Source organism: Salvelinus sp. IW2-2015, linkage group LG33 (genome assembly GCF_002910315.2).
Source record: "Salvelinus sp. IW2-2015 linkage group LG33, ASM291031v2, whole genome shotgun sequence".
NCBI lineage: Eukaryota > Metazoa > Chordata > Actinopteri > Salmoniformes > Salmonidae > Salvelinus > Salvelinus sp. IW2-2015.
In genome coordinates, this window is record NC_036872.1 from 6,266,381 (window position 1) to 6,287,233 (window position 20,853).

Here is a 20,853-nt window from a genome sequence, read left to right on the forward strand (position 1 = left end):
CCCAAGGGGAGGACACACACATCCTCGGTGCTGCCACACACACCCAAGGGGAGGACACACACATCCTCGGTGCTGCCACACACACCCAAGGGGAGAACACACACCGCTCATGGCACACAGGAAATGAACTTGACATTTGATTCAGAAATACTAAATGCATATTTTGAATAGGAAAAAAACAAAGTGTACCGAGGCAGAGATGGGGCCTCGTAGGCTATAAACCAAGGCCCCCTCACCTAAGCCCGGAAACGCATTCGGGGGGAATTCAGTGATCTGCAATCCAGATGCCACGGGTGCCCACAGAAAAGGACCTTCATTTTTGCCAGTCCTCGTCTGGAGACACTGCCCTGTCTTTCCCCATCTCCGTTTTGTATCACTTCCTTCAGTTCTGATATCCAATCCATTATCTTCTGTGTTTATGTATCGCTCGACGTGACGGGAGGTTTAGAGAGAATAGACATTGGTGGAGAACTTGGTGATGTGTATGCTTACACTCATAATTAAGCCCCACCCCTTTGACACACTTATTAAATATTTAAATGAGATTAAATAAAGGATTTATTTGTAGAAATGCAACCTATTCGGTTTTTACTGTGGATGTCATATAGCTTCCAGCGCATTGGTTTTGTTTGGACACACCTACTCATTCCAGGGTTTTTCTTTATTTTTACTATTTCCTATTTCCTACATTGTAGAATAATAGAGAAGACATCAAAACTATGAAATAACATGTGGAATCATGTAGTAACCAAAAAAGTGTTCTTCAAAGTAGCCACCCTTTGCCTTGATGACAGTTTTGCATTCTCTCAACCAGCTTCATGAGGTAGTCACCTTGAATGCATTTCAATTACCAGGTGTGCTTTGTTGAAAGTTAAGGTGGGGTTGGTATACAGAAGAAAGCCCTATTTGGTAAAAGACAAGTCCATATTATGCCAAGAACAGCTCAAATAAGCAAAGAGACAACAGTCTATCATTACTTATCCTCTGCTGTAGAGGATAAGTTCATTAGAGTTAACTGCACCTCAGATTGTAGCCTAAATAAATGCTTCACAGAGTTCAAGTAACAGACACATTTCAACATCAACTGTTCAGAGGAGACTGCGTGAATCAGGCCTTCATGGTCGAATTGCTGCAAAGAAACCACTATGAAAGGACACCAGTAAGAAGAATATAATTGCTTGGGCCCAGAAACACGAGCAATGGAAAATCTGTCCTTTGGTCTGATGAGTACAAATGTTTGATTTTGGGTTTCAACCGCCGAGTCTTTGTGAGATGCAGAGTAGGTGGACAGATGATTTCCGCATGTGTGGTTCCCACCGTGAAGCATGGAGGAGGAGGTGTGATGGTGTGGGGGTGCTTTGCTGGTGACACTGTCAGTGATTTATTTAGAATTCAAGGCACACTTAACCAGCATGGCTACCACAGCATTCTGCAGCGATACACCATCCCGTCTGATTTGCGCTTAGTGGGACTTTCATTTGTTTTTCAACAGGACAATGATCCAAAACAGACCTTCAGGCTGTGTAAGGGCTATTTTACCAAGAAGGAGAGTGATGGAGTGCTGCATCAGATGATCTGGCCTCCACAATCACCCGACCTCAACCCAATTGAGATGGTTTGGGATGAGTTGCACCGTAGAGTGAAGGAAAAGCAGCCAACAAGTGCTCAGCATATAGGGAACTCCTTCAAGACTGTTGGAAAAGCATTCCAGGTGAATCTGGTTGAGAGAATGCCAAGAGTGTGCAAAGCTGTCATGAAGGCAAACAGTGGCTACTTTGAAGAATCTCAAATATATTTAGATTTGTTTAACACTTTTTGGGTTACTATATGATTCCATGTCTTATTTCAAAGTTTTAATGACTTATTCTACAATTCAGAAAATAGTAAAAATAAAGAAAACCCCTTGAAAAACCCTCTGTCCAAACTTTTGACTGGTACTGTATATTCATAAACATGCTTAGTTAACAGACCCACACACGTTCACGCACACACATGCAAGATCTTCCATAATTTTTGATTGGATTAATGCTTTAGCCAAAGTTTCTCAGTCAGTTCGGCATGGCACCCAACAAACATGAGCAATACCTCTGTAGTACACCCACCAGGCCACAATTAATTCATCTTTATTAACTGTTGCCAGACATACACATGCACACCCACACACACACACACACACACCAAGACGACGGCCTGGCCATTGTCTGTCTCAGTCCCGCCTCTATTAGACATGCAGGAATGTTAACATCATTATGCATTATTGTAAGTGTCTGTCTATGCCTTCCCCCTCTCCTCTCACTCGCCATATTGTGGCTGAAGAGTAGTCCAGTGTGTGTGTGTGTGTGTGTGTGTGTGTGTGTGTGTGTGTGTGTGTGTGTGTGTGTGTGGTGTGTGTGTGTGTGTGCGTGCGTGCGTGCGTGCGTGCGTGCGTGCGTGCGTGCGTGCGTGCGCGAGATGTAATTATTCAAGTGTTCTTTTATATGCTACTGCACACAAATCACTGATCATTGTTTAAATATGGGCAGCTCAGCTCAGTCTATGCCTTTTTCACAGTTATAAGCTATATTAAACTACAAAATACTGTTCAAAAGTAAAAGTAGTCAAAGCTATCTTAAATGTGTGAATTATATTGGAATTAAGTTTAAGGTTGAGTACACCATCCCTGGTTAGATGTACACAGAATGGCATACCTGTAATCTGCTAGCAAGCTATCTCCCAGTTGAAAACACTGAGCAGTCGAAAGGCAAATTGTATTTCAAATTTTCACTGTAAAATGTTTATTGAAAATGTTTTTACACATACAACCTGCATGACCAGAGTGCATTTTCCTCATCCCAAGTATATATAATACATTACAAACAAATCTCAATGTGCATGGTGTACACTGATTTGAATATCCAGGAATATAATGTGAATATGTGATTTGTGAAAAGGGCTAAGGGCAAGAAAAGGGCGGGGGTGGTTGTCAAACCCTAATCCCCCTCGCTTGGGCTTAATGAACGTACTCAGGAAAATGTCACATTTTTGATAAGGTTGAAGTGTCGGCTGGTTTTTAGTGAGCGGACGGACGGACGGAGGGGGGGGGGGGGGGTAAGGGGGAGACTTTCATTAGCTGTGGTGTTAGTAATATATGTTTTGCATTTCTCTGATGCTGTATAGGGCCATAGCAGCGTTGCATCAGCCAACACACGAAGTACTGCCCTGCCCTCCCTAACCTGGTCTCTTCCATCAAAACACAAGAGACACATTTTCATTTCGATTCACTGCATTCAGCAGATGATAAAAAGGATTGAGAATAGATTATGTAATTCTCAAAAAACATTTATGCAAAATGTTGCTAAGGAGGGAAGGGAGGAGAATAAGGAGTAACTGAGGGAAATGACACATGCAAGATGTATCTTGTTTGGGCTTTGCATTGTCTTGCAACTTCGAAATTGGCATTTGGAGAATCTGAATTCAAATTGGTCCATCCAGGCCCAAAGGAGGGATATTCAAAAACACTTCGGTACAAATCTACAACTAAAAAGAAGGGTTTGGAATAAGACAGAGATAAATGAAGCAATATTTTTTGGCCATCTACCCCTTTTGTTAAAATAGCGATATCTTAAATTGTACAGGGCATGAGGTTTGCCTAGCGAGGGTAAGTACCAAGCCCTACCACTCCTCTTGGCTTCTGCATCTCCCCTCCCTCCTTCCACCTTCCCTCTCCTCCTTGCTGCCAGCGATTTGCATTCATTTGCATGATTTTATTATGCGCATATTCTTTGTTCTCGCTGTAAAATGATGATGCAGGAGAAACCCTACCTACGCAGCGCTATTACACACTCCACTGACGGCTACTTGGATATTAAATGGAGAAAAAAACTGCAGTTTTATTCCTTTTAATTATAAATTGATAACTGATGTCGTCACCCCCCCCCCACCCCAAATGCCCTACTCCTGGTAATTCCGCGAATCAAAATGAGCAAAAAATATGGAAATGTTACGGTTTTGTGGGGGGAAAATGCCGGAAAGAAATGTGCTATCGCTAAGAGGCACAAGCATCAGTAATATATAACATGGTGGAAGGATCGCACCCAGGCATGAAATATGGAATTACATGATGAATAGGTAATAGGAAAATTATAGGTGGAAAATAAATAATTTTAATGAAATAGCAGCTTTCATATAAATACATTAGCAAATGACCTATTTTCTTTGGGTAATGCTTTAACCTTGCTGCTTTATTACCACGATCTACTATTTGTTTATTACGCATTTATTGCACGATATTAAAGACTTAATTCATATTGTAGATTTTTGCTTATGGACTTCCGAAAGCCGTGTTGTACGCTGGCACCTAATGTCATCTGTGTGCCAAAGCACACGCACAAAAATTAACACACACAGATGAACACACACACACACACACACACACACACACACACCACACACCACACACACACACCACACACACACACACACACACACACACACACACAACACACACACACACACCACACACACACACACACACACACACACACACTGTACCTCTCTTTAATCATGCCAAACACATGCAGGGGACTTCATTATGTCCTGTGGCCTAGTGTTAATGACATGGAGGCTGCATGCGGTTATATTCTGAAAGGTCTACTCTAGGCAAACATAGGCTGTGCCTTCTGAACCGCAACACCTAACAACCACTCTCTATCATATTTCCACAGGTTCTATTTTAGATAAACATGAGTGCTAAATTGTACAAGTAACGCTGTGTCATATAAAAGCAATAGGATATAAACGTGTGATATTTTGCATTTTCATGGTTTGCTATTCTATGAATAAAATGTATGTGTGTGTGTGTGGTGTTGTGGTGTGTGTGTGGTGTGTGTGTGTGTGTGTGTGTGTGTGTGTGTGTGTGTGTGTGTGTGTGTGTGTGTGTGTGTGTGTTGTGTGGTGTGTGTGTGTGGTGTGTGTGTATATATATATATTAGAATTAAGAATAATAGTGAAGACATCAAAACTATGAAAAAACACATATGGAATCATGTGGTAACCAAGAAAGTGTAAAACAAATCTAAATATATTTTATTCTTCAAATAGCCACCCTTTGCCTGCATGACAGCTTTGCATACTCTTGGCATTCTCTCAACCAGCTTCACCTGGAATAATTTTCCAACAGTCTTGAAGGAGTTCCCAAATGTGCTGAGCACTTGTTGGCTGCTTTTCCTTCACTCTGCTGACCGACTCATCCCAAACCATCTCAATTTGGTTGGGGGATTGTGGAGGCCAGGTCATCTGATGCAGCAGATAGTCAGCAGATAGTCCCACTAAGCCCAAACCAGGTGGGATGACATATCACTGCAGCAGAATGCTGTGATAGCCATGCTGGTTAAGTGTGCCTTGAATTCTAAATAAATCACAGACAGTGTCACCAGCAAAGCACCCCCACACCTTAACATCTCCTCCTCCATGCTTTACGGTGGGAAATACACATACAGAGATCATCTGTTCACCCTTTGTGTCTCACAAAGACAGGGCGGTTGGAACAAATAATCTCAAATTTGGACTCCAGACCAAAGGACTAATTTCCACCGGTCTAATGTCAATTGCTTGTTTCTTGGCCCAAGCAAGTCTCTTATTATTATTGGTGTCCTTTCGTAGTGGTTTCTTTGCCGCAATTCGACCATGAAGGCCTGATTCACAGTCTCCTCTGAACAGTTGATGTTTAGATATGTCTGTTACTGAAGCATTTATTTGGGCTGCAATTTCTGCGGCTGGTAACTCTAATGAACTTATCCTCTACATCAGAGGTAACTCTGGGTCTTCCATTCCTGTGGCTACTGCACTTGAAGAAACTTTAAAAGTTCTTGAAATTTTCCGTGTTGACTGACATTCATGTCCTAAAGTAATGATGGACTCTCGTTTCTCTTTGCTTATTTGAGTTGTTCTTGCCATAATATGGGCATCTTATTCCAAATAGGGCTATCTTCTGTATACCCCCTACCTTGTGACAACACAACTGATTAGCTCAAACGCATTAAGAAGGAAAGAAATTCCACAAATTAACTTTTAAGAAGGCACACCTGTTAATTGAAATGCATTCCAGGTGACTACCACATGAAGCCGGTTGAGAGAATGCCAAGAGTGTGCAAAAATGTCATCAAGGCAAAGGGTGGCTACTTTTAAGAATCTCAAATATAAATTATATTTTTTGATTTGTTTAACACTTTTTTTGGTTACTACATGATTCCATATGTGTTATTTCGTAGTGCTGATGTCTTCACTGTTATTCTACAATGTAGAAAATAGTACAAATAAATAAAAACCCTTGAATGAGTAGGTGTTCTAAAACTTTTAAACACAAAAGCAATGATTGTAATTTGGATATGGTCAGGGGAGTATAACAGGGAGATAGAAATGATAGGCTGCATTAGACCTGTTTCCAGGGGGATGTTTTAGGAGTGTCACTGCACGTCTTGATCTGAGAGTTGAAAATAGCCATCTCTTCCTGTTTAGGCCTTAACCCCATGACCCCGACCATGCGCTTACACAGGCAATGGCTGATGGGAGGTTAGACACCACTCTGACTCTTAAAAGGCGTAGTGTGCCAGTTATCTTCCATTGCAGTCTACCTAAATGCAACAGTGGATATAGTGGTCTAATGATTAAAACACACTGCTTTTAGGATGGTGACATGGATGCTCTGGTATTGTTGTAAAAACATCATAAACAAGGTGGATTTAGTATTTTGGAGAGGACCATGGTTAAAGCCTGCATTCACATTTGATCAGCATTTGAAATATAGAATGAACTCAAACCAATGGCCCGATACTGAAAGACTCCAGTTAACAATATCCATCTACCTTCCTCCTGACTTACAAGTCCACAACACAACGCGTTCCTGAAGAAACATATGGTATCATTTACCCACATAATGGACTGGAGTTTTTTTGTTTCGTTTCAATGGAACACCAACCAGACGGACAATAGCGTATGATCTTAGCCAACACTGGCTACAGCGTAAATTGCATCCTTCCAGAGAGAGGTAGAGTTAGATTTGAATTACAATACACACAATATTACCATGCCAGGGTGCTTCTTGCTATTTAATACCAAAACTCTAAACCACATTCTCAGTCTGAGAAATTAGTATTGTTGGTATTTTTTCACAAATCTTTGGCCTTGACTGTATCAATGGTTTAAAAATAAACTAATGATTTGATAACAGTGCTCCTCTCTATGACAGCTAAAGGTCTTGGAGTTTAAATGGCGGGTAGTGACTCTGCTGCTGACTCTCCTGCCCGGCGACTCGGGCTGCCCTCCCTAATTGGCCCTTCAGAGCACTCCACCAGTTGACAGGGAGTGGAGGGAGTAATTACAGTGGGTACACTACCAGACGCTGAGGCCCATGGGTGCTGACATCACTCTCACTCTCTTGAACCCTTGATTTCCACAACATCACACAAGAAATCAGCTTTACTGGAATACCAATACATACAAACAGCCTTTTGGAGTTGCCAGAACATTCGGTCAGAATGGTCCTAGGGGTAAGCTCTTGGTATTGGTACTGTTTTGAGAGTGAGCGAGAGGTCGGTATTTTTAGCTATCGGAATATTTTTGCTGACAGAGTTGTATGTCTACTGATTTAGCATATGGTGCACAGCACGCACATTCAATATCCCAGGAAACTAACATCCTGTCAATCTCTCCAGCTGTGTCTGAGATAGTTATACAAAGGATAAGGTCAAAGGTCCAATCAAGGATAAAACAAATGCTGAGGAAATAGGCCATAAAAATATCACGAAACAAGACCTTCTGCAACACATCACTAAAGCAAGCTAATTGTGTAGTCCTCTGTCATATTAAATGTCATAGATCAACCAATATGGCAGTACGACTACAACGCTACATCCACACATCATGCACAGATCATGTGGTGAATAATACGGGGATGTTCCAAATAACCTCTACAAGAACCGTGCCTGTTTGTACATCATTTGCAATGACTATAGCCATTTGTACTACCTTAATATGGGTTCCACCTTTTAGACTGTGAGGTTGTGCTGATGGCAAACAGGGAATGCTAGCCTCTGCCCCCCTTTGACTCATGTCTTTGGTACGGACCAGAGGGCAGAGGAACGGGTCATTGGATTTGATATTGCCTATGGCCACATTGCATGAGTTCCCCTCAAACCAGTGTTTTTTTTCTGTTTACTGTGTTCCCTGGACCTCTACTAATATCCAAGGGTTTACTCAACACAGAGGCTAACTTTGCTGCGGGCATGCAGAGACACACGCTCAAGCACACATGTACAGACGCTCACATGAACAAGAACAGAGTGCACGCACATGCGCACACACACACAAACATATATACACACACACACAGCATGGTCAGTTGAGCATTTGCTTCTTTGTGTCTTTTGGGCCCTTTGGCTTTCTAACCTGAGCTCACCTCATGTTGGTTTAGCAGTAGGCCAAGTCCCAGACATCTCCATTAGGCCTCTCTCCGACAGCAGGGGAATCAGGGCCATATTCCTCCAACCCTACAACACAAGGGAACACACACACAGAGGCAAAGGTGTCAATGTAATGTTTTTCCATGCAGCCAGTAACCTTTACATGTCAAATATAGTTTCTAGAGTAAATCACAATTAACATGTTCCAGAGGAGAGGCAGATGGGTGATCACATGATGCTTGCGAGCAGAGGTAGCATTTACCAGCGCTAAGTTTGCTCTACAGAATTCAAATTGGTAATAACTTCACGCTGCTGAACCTTTACACACAGCCACAAATAGCAGCTCTAACACCTTGATGTCATATGACTGCTTCGCTTCACTTAGATTTTTATTTATTTTTATATTTCAGTGAAAGAATTTCAGTCAATGTCAATTGACTGAAGATATGCGCAATGTGTGATGAAATTAACCCACAATAGCCTACTCTGATATGTTCAACATTGTATCCGCCATTGTTCTTTAGAATGGCGGATAAAAATGAATAGCAGCAGCAATGGTATATGTATAAGAAGTGTTATCCCAAGGCCTGATAAAATATATTAAAACATATGAAATAGCTAAATACTGTATGGCATGAATTGTAGCCCAGACTGCCTTGTCTAGAGCTGCTTGTAGAGGTGTTTCGGTGCATACCGATGCTCCATGAGCTGCCATGTCTCCCTGATCCCTGACCCCACTCTGTGGACAGAAGGGGGCTGTGGTGGGAGAGTGGGGTCTAGACCCTGTTCTCAGGAGGACATGGCACTCTGGGGTCAAGGGTTTACTCTGCAACCCACCAAGAAGAATCTAATTTACTTTCCAGAGACAACAGCATCACTAGTGATGGCCTCCACATCACAGGGAATGGATTAGTCCACAACCAATGGAGAACAATATATGAAGCCTTCTAATCCATATCTCTGTAATAGCGCTCCATAGAGAAGGTCACCATTGACAACTGTATCCAGTCAACCAAATGTATTGACCTTCATATTACAATTGAGTGAAGCCAGAGTAACCTAACTGGTCCCCTTACTCTTGCAAAGTTAATTTGAGTGGCTACCAATGTTCTGGTTGATCAAGGGATGTGATTGATGAGACATTGTATAATGACAACACATACAGTGCCTTGCAAAAGTATTTATCCCCCTTGGCGTTTTTCCTATTGTTGCATTACAACCTGTAATTTAAATTGGATTTTTATTCGGATTTCATGTAATGGACATACACAAAATAGTTCAAATTGGTGAAGTGAAATGAAAAAAATAACTTGTTTAAAACCTCTCTGGGATAGGGGGCAGTATTTTCACGTCTGGATGAAAAGCGTGCCCAAAGTAAACTGCCTGCTACTCAGGCCCAGAAGCTAGGCTTTGCATATAATTAGTAGATGTGGATGGAAAACACTCTGAAGTTTCTAAAACTGTTAGAATAATGTCTGTGAGTATAACAGAACTGATTTGGCAGGCAAAATCCCGAGCACAATCCATCCAGGGGGGAAAAAAATTGAGGTCACTGTGTTTTCCAATTGTTTTCTATGGGAGACCTGATTTATTAGGGCCCAGATTGCAGATCCTATGGCTTCCACTAGATGTCAACAGTCTTTAGAAATTGTTCGATGTTTTTCTTTTGAGATTTGAAGAAATAAGGCTGTGCTTTGTAGGTGTCACTCTGAAGGGCTTTAGTTTTTTGTTGCGCGTGAACTGGAACAAGCTTCACGTTGTTTTTATCCGGAATTCGAAACAATTTATTCCGTCTTAAATTTGATTGTTTATTTACATTTTAGGATACCTGAGGTTGGATTAGGAACGTTGTTTGAAATGTTTGGACCAAGTTTACAGGTAACTTATTAGATACTTTGTAGTCATGTTGGAAACGGTGTATTTCTGAATCAAACGCGCCAAATAAATTGAAATTTTGGGGATAAAAAGAAGGAATTTATCGAACAAAACGACCATTCATTGTGTCATTGAGACATTTGAGATTGCAAAAAGAAGAAGATCTTCAAAGGTAAGGCATTTATTATATGGCTATTTCTGACTTTTGTGTCTTACCTGCCTGGTTGAGAAATGATTTTCATGTGTTTGTATGTGGGGCGCTGTCCTCAGATAATCGCTTGGTTTGCTTTCGCCATAAAGCCTTTTTGAAATCTGAAACAGCGGCTGGATTAACAAGAAGTTAAACTGTATTTTGATGTATTGCACTTATATTTCCGTGAAGGTTGAATATTGATATTTCTGTAGTTTGAATTTGGCGCGCTACAATTTCACTGGATGTTGTCAAATCAATCCCGCTAACGGGAATCGAGCAGGAAAAGTGGTGCATGCATGTGAATTCACCCCCTTTGCTATGAAGCCCCTAAATAAGATCTGGTGCAACCAATTACCTTCAGAAGTCACATAATTAGTTAGATTGCACACAGGTGGACTTTATTTAAGTGTCACATGATCTCAGTATATATACAGCTGTTCTGAAAGGCCCCAGAGTCTGCAACACCACTAAGCAAGGGGCACCATCAAGCTAGCAGCACCATGAAGCCCAAGGAGCTCTCCAAACAGGTCAGGGGCAAAGTTGTGGAGAAGTACAGATCAGGGTTGGGTTATACAAAATATCTGAAACTATGAACATCCCATGGAGCACCATTAAATCTATTATAAAAAAATTGAAAGAATATGGCACCACAACAAACCTGACAAGAGAGGGCTGCCCACCAAAACTCACGGACCAGACAAGGAGTGCATTAATCAGAGAGGCAACAAAGAGACAATGATGGAGATGCAAAGCTCCACAGCAGAGATTGGAGTATCTGTCCATAGGACCACTTTAAGCCGTACACTCCACAGAGCTGGGCTTTACAGTAGAGTGTTGCACGCTCAAGTTTTCTGTTTGTTTGTCTCATTTGTTTCACTATAAAAAATATTTTGCATCTTCACAGTGGCAGGCATGTTGTGTAAATCAAATGATACAAACCCTCCAAAAATATATATTTTAATTCCAGGTTGTAAGGCAAAATAGGAAAAATGCCAAGGTGGTGAATACTTTCGCAAGCCACGGTACTATTATTTATATATATATATATTAGTACCAGTCAAAGGTTTGGACACACCTACTCATTCATGTGTTTTACTTTATTTTTAGTATTTTCTACATTGTAGAATAACACTGAAAAATTATTAAATAACATGGAATCATGTAGTAAACAAAAAAGTGTTAAAATAAATATTAATATATTAGATATTTGAGATTCTTCAAAGTAGCCTTTGCCTTAATGACATTTTTCCACACTCTTGGCATTCTCTCAACCAGCTTCATGAGGTCGTCACCTGAAATGCATTTCAATTAATGCATTTGAGCCAATCAGATGTGTTGTGACAAGGTAGGGGTGGTATTCAGAAGATAGAAGATTTGATAAAAGATCAAGTACGTATTATGGCAAGAACAGCTCAAATAAGCAAAGAGAAACGACAGTCCATCATTACTTTAAATCATTACTTTAAGACATGTCAGTCTAGGTCAGTCCATCTGGAAAATCTCTAGAACTTTGAAAGTTTCTTCAAGTGCAGTCGCAAAAACCATCAAGTGCTATGATGAAACTGGGTCTCATGAGGACCAACACAGGAATGGAAGACCCAGAGTTACCTCTGCAACAGAGGATAAGTTCACTAGAGTTACCAGCCTCAGAAATTGCAGCCCAAATAAATACTTCAGAGTTCAAGTAACAGACACATCTCAACATCAACGGTTCAGAGGAGACTGCGTGAATCAGGCCTTCATGGTCGAATTGCTGCAAAGAAACCACTACTAAAGGACACCAATAAGAAGAAGAAACTTGCTTGGGCCAAGAAACACGAGAAATGTACATTCGACCGGTGGAAATCCGTCCTTTGGTCTGATGAGTCCCACCATGAAGCATGGAAGAGGAGGTGTTATGGTGTGGGGGTTCTTTGTTGGTGACACTGTTTGATTTATTTAGAATTCATGGCACACTTAACCAGCATGACTACCACAGCATTCTGAGCGATAATGCCATCCCATCTGGTTTGCGCTTAGTGAGACTATCATATGTTTTTCAACAGGACAATGACCCAACACACCTTCAGGCTGGTTAAGGGCTATTAGACCAAGAAGGAGAGTGATGGCGTGCTGCATCAGGTGACCTGGCCTCCACAATCACCCGACCTCAAATCACTTGAGATGGTTTGGGATGAGATGGACCGCAGAGTGAAGGAAAAGCAGCCAACAAGTACTCAGCATTTGTGGGAACTCCTTCAGGACTTTTGGAAAAGAATTCCAGGTGAAGCTGGTAGAGATAATGCCAAGAGTGTGCAAAGCTGTCATCAAGGCAAAGGGTGGCTACTTTGAATAATATATTTTTATTTGTTTTACACTTATTTGCTCCCACATGATTCAATATGTGTTATTTCATAGTGTTGATATCTTCACTATTATTACATATTGTAGATGAAAGTAAAAATAAAGAAAAACCCTTGAATGAGTAGGTGTGTCCAAACTTTTGACTGGAACTGTGTGTGTATATATATAGCCTTTATCTCAATGGCTAAAGATGTCTATTTGGCAAAACTGGAATGGTTATTTTCATCCTGACCTACTGTCTAAACACGTGTCTTGTGGGCACTTGTGATGGTAGGCTTTACAATGCGTGTTATCTTTATATCAAGTATCTTTCCACTGTCTTCGAGAGTTTCTGTTGTGTGCCCATGTGAGGTTGTGGCCTTCCTGATAGACGTCAACAGGAGACTGACAGCTGCCAGTTCTTATTAAGCCTCCATGTCAAACTAGGATGAACGCACACACACACGCACAAATACATGATGACAACATGTACTATATTTAGTCTCCAAATGTTTATTGAAAACATAAATACATTTGCACAATGAGCACTTGTCGCTGAAATGCTGTTATCTAGCAAGATTTAGCCATATTAGCATTGACATGATATCAATACCAAGATAAAACTAGCTGAAACGAGCCACCTTTGAATCTTCACATTGCAGCTTCTTGCCATTGATGCGAGCTATGTCACCGTTTAGAATCATAACAAAGTACGGCTTCTGGCTCTATCGATGCGTGCGCATCGTTTTCGTGAAGTTGTCTGCTAGTCTATAATAAGACCAATAAAAGTGTGAAAGAGTACTACATCCCTGCATCATTGAGTGCACTTAAATTGCTGAATAAACATTGTAATTTCAGAAAACATATCAAAGGACTGAATCTACACTGAACAAAAATATCAACGTAACATGTAAAGTGTTGGTCCCATGTTTCATGAGCTGAAATAAAAGATCCCAGAAATGTTCCATTCGCACAAAAAGCAAATTTCTCAGAAATGTGTTTACATCCCTGTTAGTGAGCATTTCTCATTTGCCAAGATAATCCACCTGACAGGTGTGGCATATAAAGAAGCTGATTAAACAGCATGATCATTACACAGGTGCACCTTGTGCTGGGGACAATAACACACCTCTCTAAAATGTGTTGTTTGTCATACAACACAATGCCACAGATGTCTCAAGTTTTGAGGGAGCGTGCAATTGGCATTTTGACTGCAGGATTGACCACCAGAGCTGTTGCCAGATAATTTAATGTTAATTTCTCTACCATAAGCCGCCTCCAACGTCATTTTAGAGAATTTGGCAGTACGTCCAACCAGCCTCAACCACAGACCACGTGTAACCAAGCAAGCCCAGGACCTCTACATCCGGCTTCTTCACCTGCAGGATCATCAGAGACTAGCCACCCGGGAAGCTGATGAAACTGTGGATTTGCACAACCGTAGAATGTCTGCACAAACTGTCAGAAACGGTCTCATCAGTGTAATTGTTGTCCTCAACGAGGTCTTGACCTGACTGCAGTTTGGCGTCGTAACCAACTTCAGTGGGCAAATGCTCACCTTCGTTGGCCACTGTCACACCGGAGAAGTGTGCTCTTCAAGGATTAATCCCGGTTTCAACAATACAGAGCAGATGGCAGACAGCATGTATGGTGTCGTGTGAGCGAGCGATTTGCTGTGTTGCGAACAGAGTGCCCCCATGGTGGCAGTGGGGTTGATGGTATGGGCAGGCATAAGCTATGGACAACGAACACAATTGCATTTTATCGAAGGCAATTTGAACGCACAGAGATACCTTAACGAGATCCTGAGGCCCATTGTCATAGCATTCATTCGCCACCATCACCTCTTGTTTCAGCATGATAATGCATGGCCCCATGTTGCAAGGATCTGTGCACAATTCCTGGAAGCTGAACATTTCCTAGTTATTCCATGGCCTGCATACTCACCAGACATGATGTCAACCATTGAACATGTTTGGGATGCTCTGGATCGACGTGTACGACAGCGTGTTCCAGTTCCCGTCAATATCCAGCAGCTTCGCACAGCCATTGAAGAGGAGTGGGACAACATTCCACAGGACACAATCAACAGCCTGATCAACTCTATGCAAAGGAGATGTGTCGCGCTGAGGAAAATGGTGGTCACACCAGATTCTGACTGGTTTTCTGATCCACGCCCTACCTTGTTTTTTAAGGTGTCTGTGACAAACACATGCATTTCTGTATTCCCAGTCATGTGAAATCCATAGATTAGGGCCTAATGAATACATTTCAAATGACTGATATCCGTACTTCAACTGTAACTCAGTAAAATCTTTGAAATTGTTGTGTTGCATTTATATATATTTTCCATATAGGTAGGTGATTTCACGCTATGATTCATTAAAAACGTATTCGACACGCACACATACTGTAGACTCTCTCTCCTCCTGTCTCTGGCCTGTCTCTCTCTCTCTCTCTCTTCCGTCTCTTCTCTCTTCTCTCTCTCTCTCTCTCTCTCTCTCTCTCTCTCTCTCTCTCTCTTTTATGTGCACTTGTATGTTCTTGTGGTTCTGTGGTTAACCGAGTCTGTCTGTTCCTAGCCCTACGGCAGGTTTAGGGTAGCTGCTTGGCACCCCCACCCTGTTTCCTTTGAGGCTTGGTGTGGCTTGTCTCATCGCATCTCTTCTCCTTTGCCCCCATCCCCCTCCTCTCGCTCTGTGGCTTCTGGCCTACATGCAGATAATCACTGTGCCCACAGAAGCTCAAGTACCAAGTGTCTCAACCACAGAGCACAACGCACAGGTAGACACACGAGCTTGAATACAAAACTGCAATTCAATCTGTAGTGCTGAAGTGTTACAGATTGCTGCAATAGAAATGTACAGAATCATTCGCAATAGAGGTGACAAAGCTAAAACGCCCTGAATTTCCTACGATGCCGGATTGAATAGAGCCCATTAGTCACATTCAAACTGGTTTGTGTTCTTGGCCACTAATAATTCACTTCAATTAACTTTCCTAATATTATGATGTTGTGTAAAATGCTAGTACCACAGCAAGTAATGTTTATCAGAGTTTGACTTGTGTTGGCTGTCTCACTTCCTCGCATTAACAATCCATTATCAGAGGCCAGGCTCCAAAACCCGCAGTTGTTCAATTTATCCAGACTTCTTCTAGGAGTACGGCTGGGGCATTACCATGATACCAGGAATTGATAGGTGATCAGGAACGAGAAGAGAGGAGAGAGAGAGATGAGGAGAGAGGAAGAGTAGAGGGAGAGAGAGATGAGAGAGTTAGAGAGAGAGAGAGAGAGAGAGAGAGAGAGAAGAGAGAGATGAAGAAGAGAAGAGAGAGATGAGAGAGAGGGAGGAGATGAGAGAAGAGAGAGAGAGAGAAAGAGGAGAGCAGTGAGAGGAGAGAGAGAGAGAGAGAGAGAGAGAGAGAGAGAGAGAGGAGAAGAGAGATGAGAGAGAGAGAGAGAGAGAGAGAGAGAGAGGAGAGAGAGAGAGAGAGAGAGAGAGAGAGAGAGAGAGAGAGAGAGAGAGATTTTACATCTAACTAAGATGTTTGGTGCAGTATTTCTCAAGTGGAAGAATGTGCATGGAAACTACTCGTCTCTCGTTGAATGACAACAAACACTTTATTGAAGAATCCCGTACATAGTTCCCACTTATACTAGGACTTTTCCTGACGAACTTTGACTTGTCTCAAGTCTTGTGCTAAATAAAAAGCTGAATAAAAAAACACACACAAAAACAAACAAAATGATAATATCGTGATGATATACAGTGCCTTCAGAAGGCATTCACACCCCTTGACTTTTTCCACATTCTGTTGTATTACAAAGTGGAATTAAAATAGATGTAATTGTTATTCTGGGTCAATGATCTACACAAAATACTCTGTAATATCAAAGTGGAAGGATTTTTTATATTTTTTATGAGAAATTAATGAAAATGAAAACACTAATATATATTGATTAGATAAGTATTCACCCCCCTGAGACAAGACATGTTAGAAACATTTGGCATTGAATACAGCTGTGAGTCTTTTTGTGGAAGTCTCTAAGAGCTTTGCACAGCTGGATTGTACAATATTTGCACATTATTCTTTTTAGAATTCTTCAAGCGCTGTCAAGTTGGTTGTTCAAGCTGATGTAAGTAAAATCTCTAACTAGGCCACATTAAGAAACATTCAATGTCATCTTGGCAGTGGTGGAAGAGGACTCAAAAGTAAAAAATAACTTAATAGAAAATGACTCAAGAAAAAGTGAATGTCACACAGTAAAATACTACTTGAGTAAAACTCTAAATGTATTTGGTTTTAAATATACTTTAGTATCAAAAGTAAAAGTATAAATAATGAAAAATTCCTTATATTAAGCAAACCAGATGGCACAATTTTCTTGTTCTGTATTTATTTACGGATAGCCTGGGGCAAACTACCAACACTCAGACATCCACCAGATCAGAGGCAGTAGGCATGACCAGGGATGTTCTCTTAAAAAGTGTTTGAATTGGACAATTTTCATGTCAAAATGTAATGAGTACTTTTGGGTGTCAAGGAAAAGTACATTATTTTCTTTTGGAATGTAGTGAAGTAAAAGTAAAAGTTGGAAAAATATAAATAGTGAAGTAGAGACCACCGCGCCCCTATCAAAAAACGACGACTTACAGTGAAAAAGTAGAAGTTTACTAATCACCTAGCCAAATACATTAAACTCTAGTTTTCACAATTGCCTGATATTTAAACTCTAGTATAAATTTCCTGTCTTAGGCAGTTAGGAGACACTTTGAATTTTAAAGAAAATGTGACATACGTATGAAAATGAATGTAGAAGATGATTTATTTCAAATTTTTTCATTCACCATTCCCAGTGGGTAAGAAGTTTACCATACAGATTAGTATGTTGGTAGCATTGCCTTTAAATTGTTTAACTTGGGTCAAACGTTCGGATAGCCTTCCAGAAACTTCCCACAATAAGTTGGGTGAATCTTGGCCCGTTCCTCCTGACAAGAGCTGTGTAACTGAGTCAGGTTTGTGGCCTCCTTGCTCTGCAAACGCAGTTCCCCACAAATTTTCTATGGATTGAGGTCTTTGTGATGGCCACTCCAATACCTTGACTTTGTTAACGCTTCATTTGCCACAACTTTGGAAGTATGCTTGCGGGTCATTGTCCATTTGGAAGACCCATTTGCGACAAGCTTTAACTACTTAAAGTTGTCTTGAATGTGTGCTTCAATATATGCACATCAGTTTCCTGCCTCACGATGCCATCATATTCTTGGTGAAATGCACCAGTCCTCCTGCAGCAAAGCCCCCCAGAACAATGATGCTGCCTCCTCCGTGCTTCATGGTTGAGATGGTGTTCATCGGCTTGCAGAATCCCCTTTTTCTCAAACATAACGATGGTCTATTATGCCAAACAACAGTTCTATTTTTGTTCATCAGACAAAGGACATTTCTCCAAAAAGTACGATCTTTGTCCCCATTGTGCATTTGCAAAACCGTAGTCTGGTTTTTTATGGCGATTTTTTTGTGGCTTCTTCCTTGCTGAGCGGCTTCCAGGTTTTTGAATGATATGGTCTCGTTTTATCTGTGATATAGAACTTTGGTACCTGTTTCCTCCAGCATCTTCAACAAGGTCCGGTGCAGTTGTTCAGGGATTGATTTGCACTTTTCGCACCAAAGTACGTTCATCTCTAGGAGACAGAACGTCTCCTTCCTAAGCAGTATGACGCTGCGGTTCCCATGGGTTTTACTTACGTACTATTGTTTGTACAGATGGACATGGTACCTTCAGGCGTTTGGAAATGCTCCCAGGATGAACCAGACTTGCGAGGTCTAAAAATTTTTTCTGAGGTCTTGGCTGATCTTCTTTTTGATTTTCCCATGATGTCAAGAAAGAGGCACTGGGTTGAAGTAGGCCTTGAAATACATCCACAGGTACACCTCCAATTGAACTTAAATTTATGTAATAGCCTATTCTGAAAGGATTCTAAAGCCGTGCCATAATTTTCTGGAATTTTCCAAGCTGTTTAAAGGCACAGTCAACTTAGTGTATGTGCACTTCTGACCCACTGAAATTGTGATACAGTGAATTATAAGTGAAATAATCTGTCTGTAAACAATTGTTGGAAAAATTACTTGTGTCATGCACAAAGTAGATGTCCTAACCGACTTGCCAAAACTATAGTTTGTTAACAATACATTTGTGGAGTGGTTGAAAAACGAGTTTTAATGACTCTATCCTAAGTGTATGTAAACTTCCGACTTCAACTGTAAGTAGTACTTTAAAGTATTTTTACTTCAGTACTTTACACCACTGCATCTTGGTAAGCAACTAGATTTGGCTTTGTGTTTTAGGTTATTGTCCTGCTGAAAGGTGAGTTAGTCTCCCAGTGTCTATCYGACAGACGACTGAACCAGGTTTTCCTGTAGGATTTTGCCTGTGCTTAGCTGTATTCCGTTTATTTTTATCCTAAAAAAACTCCCTAGTCCTTGTCGATGGCAAACATACCCACAACATGATGCAGCCACCACCATGATTGAAAAGGAGAAGTTGCTTGAAATTCACTGCTCAATTGAGGGACCTTACACATAATTGTATGTGTTGGGAACAGAGATGAGGTAGTCAGTCAAAAATCATGTTAACCACTATTATTGAACACATAATGAGTCTGTGCAACTTATTATAACTTATTATGTGATTTGTTAAGCACATTTTTACTCCTGAACTTATTTAGGCTTCCCATAACTAAGGGGTTGAATTCTTATTGACTTAAGACATTTTAGCTTGTCATTAAACATTTGTTTTTTATGTTCTACCAACAAAATTCCACTTTGACATTAAGGGGCATTGTGTGCAGATCTGTAACACAACATCTCAATGTAATAAATGTTAAATTCAGGCTGTAACACAACACTTATGTGGAAAACGTTAAGGGATGTGAATACTTTCTGAAGGCACTATATGCATGAAGTGTTTCGACTGGGAAGCATGCAACAGGCTTAAAATGTAAAGTCCCCATATTTGGGGACCCTATTTGATTGTTTTTATTTATTCAGTTCAGTTTGGTATGAGAACGGTAGCCCCTATCTGCAAAAGTAGGGTGTCTGCGAAAGCTGAGTATCTTGGCTATTGATCGGTGCCTTCATATCTTTGGTATGACTTACTACCATATATAGGCATACGAATTTACAAGGGCAGGCCGAGCCGTTTACCTAATTTCAAGATGTCTGCTACTTACATTCCGGTTAGCGTTGTGAAGCATAAACGGAATAAACACAGAATACGTTGATACACACTGAAAGCCGAGACTTCACACATCATGAGTATAACTTATGTGTCTCCCTGTGACCTATCGTTATTGATCCCCAGCCCCGAGAGTCAAATTTTTTATTTTACTAAACATTTTCACCAAACAGCAAACATCTTACAAGGTAAGCTTCGATTTGGTCTGTGTTTGCGCTACAGCTACATGGGGGGTATCAAATGAATCCTTACGTTGGTAGGAACAAATCTAGCCAATGTTATCTGATGATGTTTTACTTAATGGCAACATCGAATGTCCACTGAGTGACTATATCTTTGCGTATCAAAAATATGATTTTACCTGCTTACGTGTTGTAGGCACCCATATCCCCTGTTTGTCCCCTGACACCACCACAATGTTTGAGAGGTTGGTGTTGTAGAAATGTAGTTTTTATAGTGAACAAAAACTTTTAGGCACATCCAGTGTGCAACAATAGCTTAATTACCACATTCGGACACTTTGGAGAGGTTGAAAAAACACTTGAATGTACCCTGGATACCCCATAACACCCCCACAATGTTTGAGTGAGGTTGATATGGTAGAAATTTTGTTTTATACTGAAGAAATAGCATTTAGGGATTGCAAATATGTAATAGCACTGGAATTATCTAATTTACAGACATATGCCACTTTGGAGAAGTTTAGGGACACTTGGAAACGTCCCGTGATCACACCTGACACCACTTACTAAAACATCTGCCCATTTCTTGTTGTTAGGTCTTTCAAT

General features: G+C 40.9%; 1 long non-coding RNA gene across 5 annotated transcripts in view; it reads right to left on the minus strand.

Annotated features, from left to right (window-relative positions):
- LOC139023620 (uncharacterized) overlaps positions 1–20,853 on the minus strand; it is a 71,301-nt gene that overhangs the window by 28,431 nt on the left and 22,017 nt on the right. For 3 of the 5 annotated variants that reach the window (XR_011474773.1, XR_011474772.1, XR_011474771.1), the window contains exons 2-3: positions 11,740–11,798; positions 8,435–8,525 (exon numbers count right to left, since the gene is read on the minus strand). This is a non-coding gene — a long non-coding RNA (uncharacterized lncRNA). The remainder of the gene's footprint in view (positions 1–8,434; positions 8,526–11,739; positions 11,799–20,853) is intronic. The other 2 variants (XR_011474774.1, XR_011474770.1) reach the window with 1 other exon arrangement.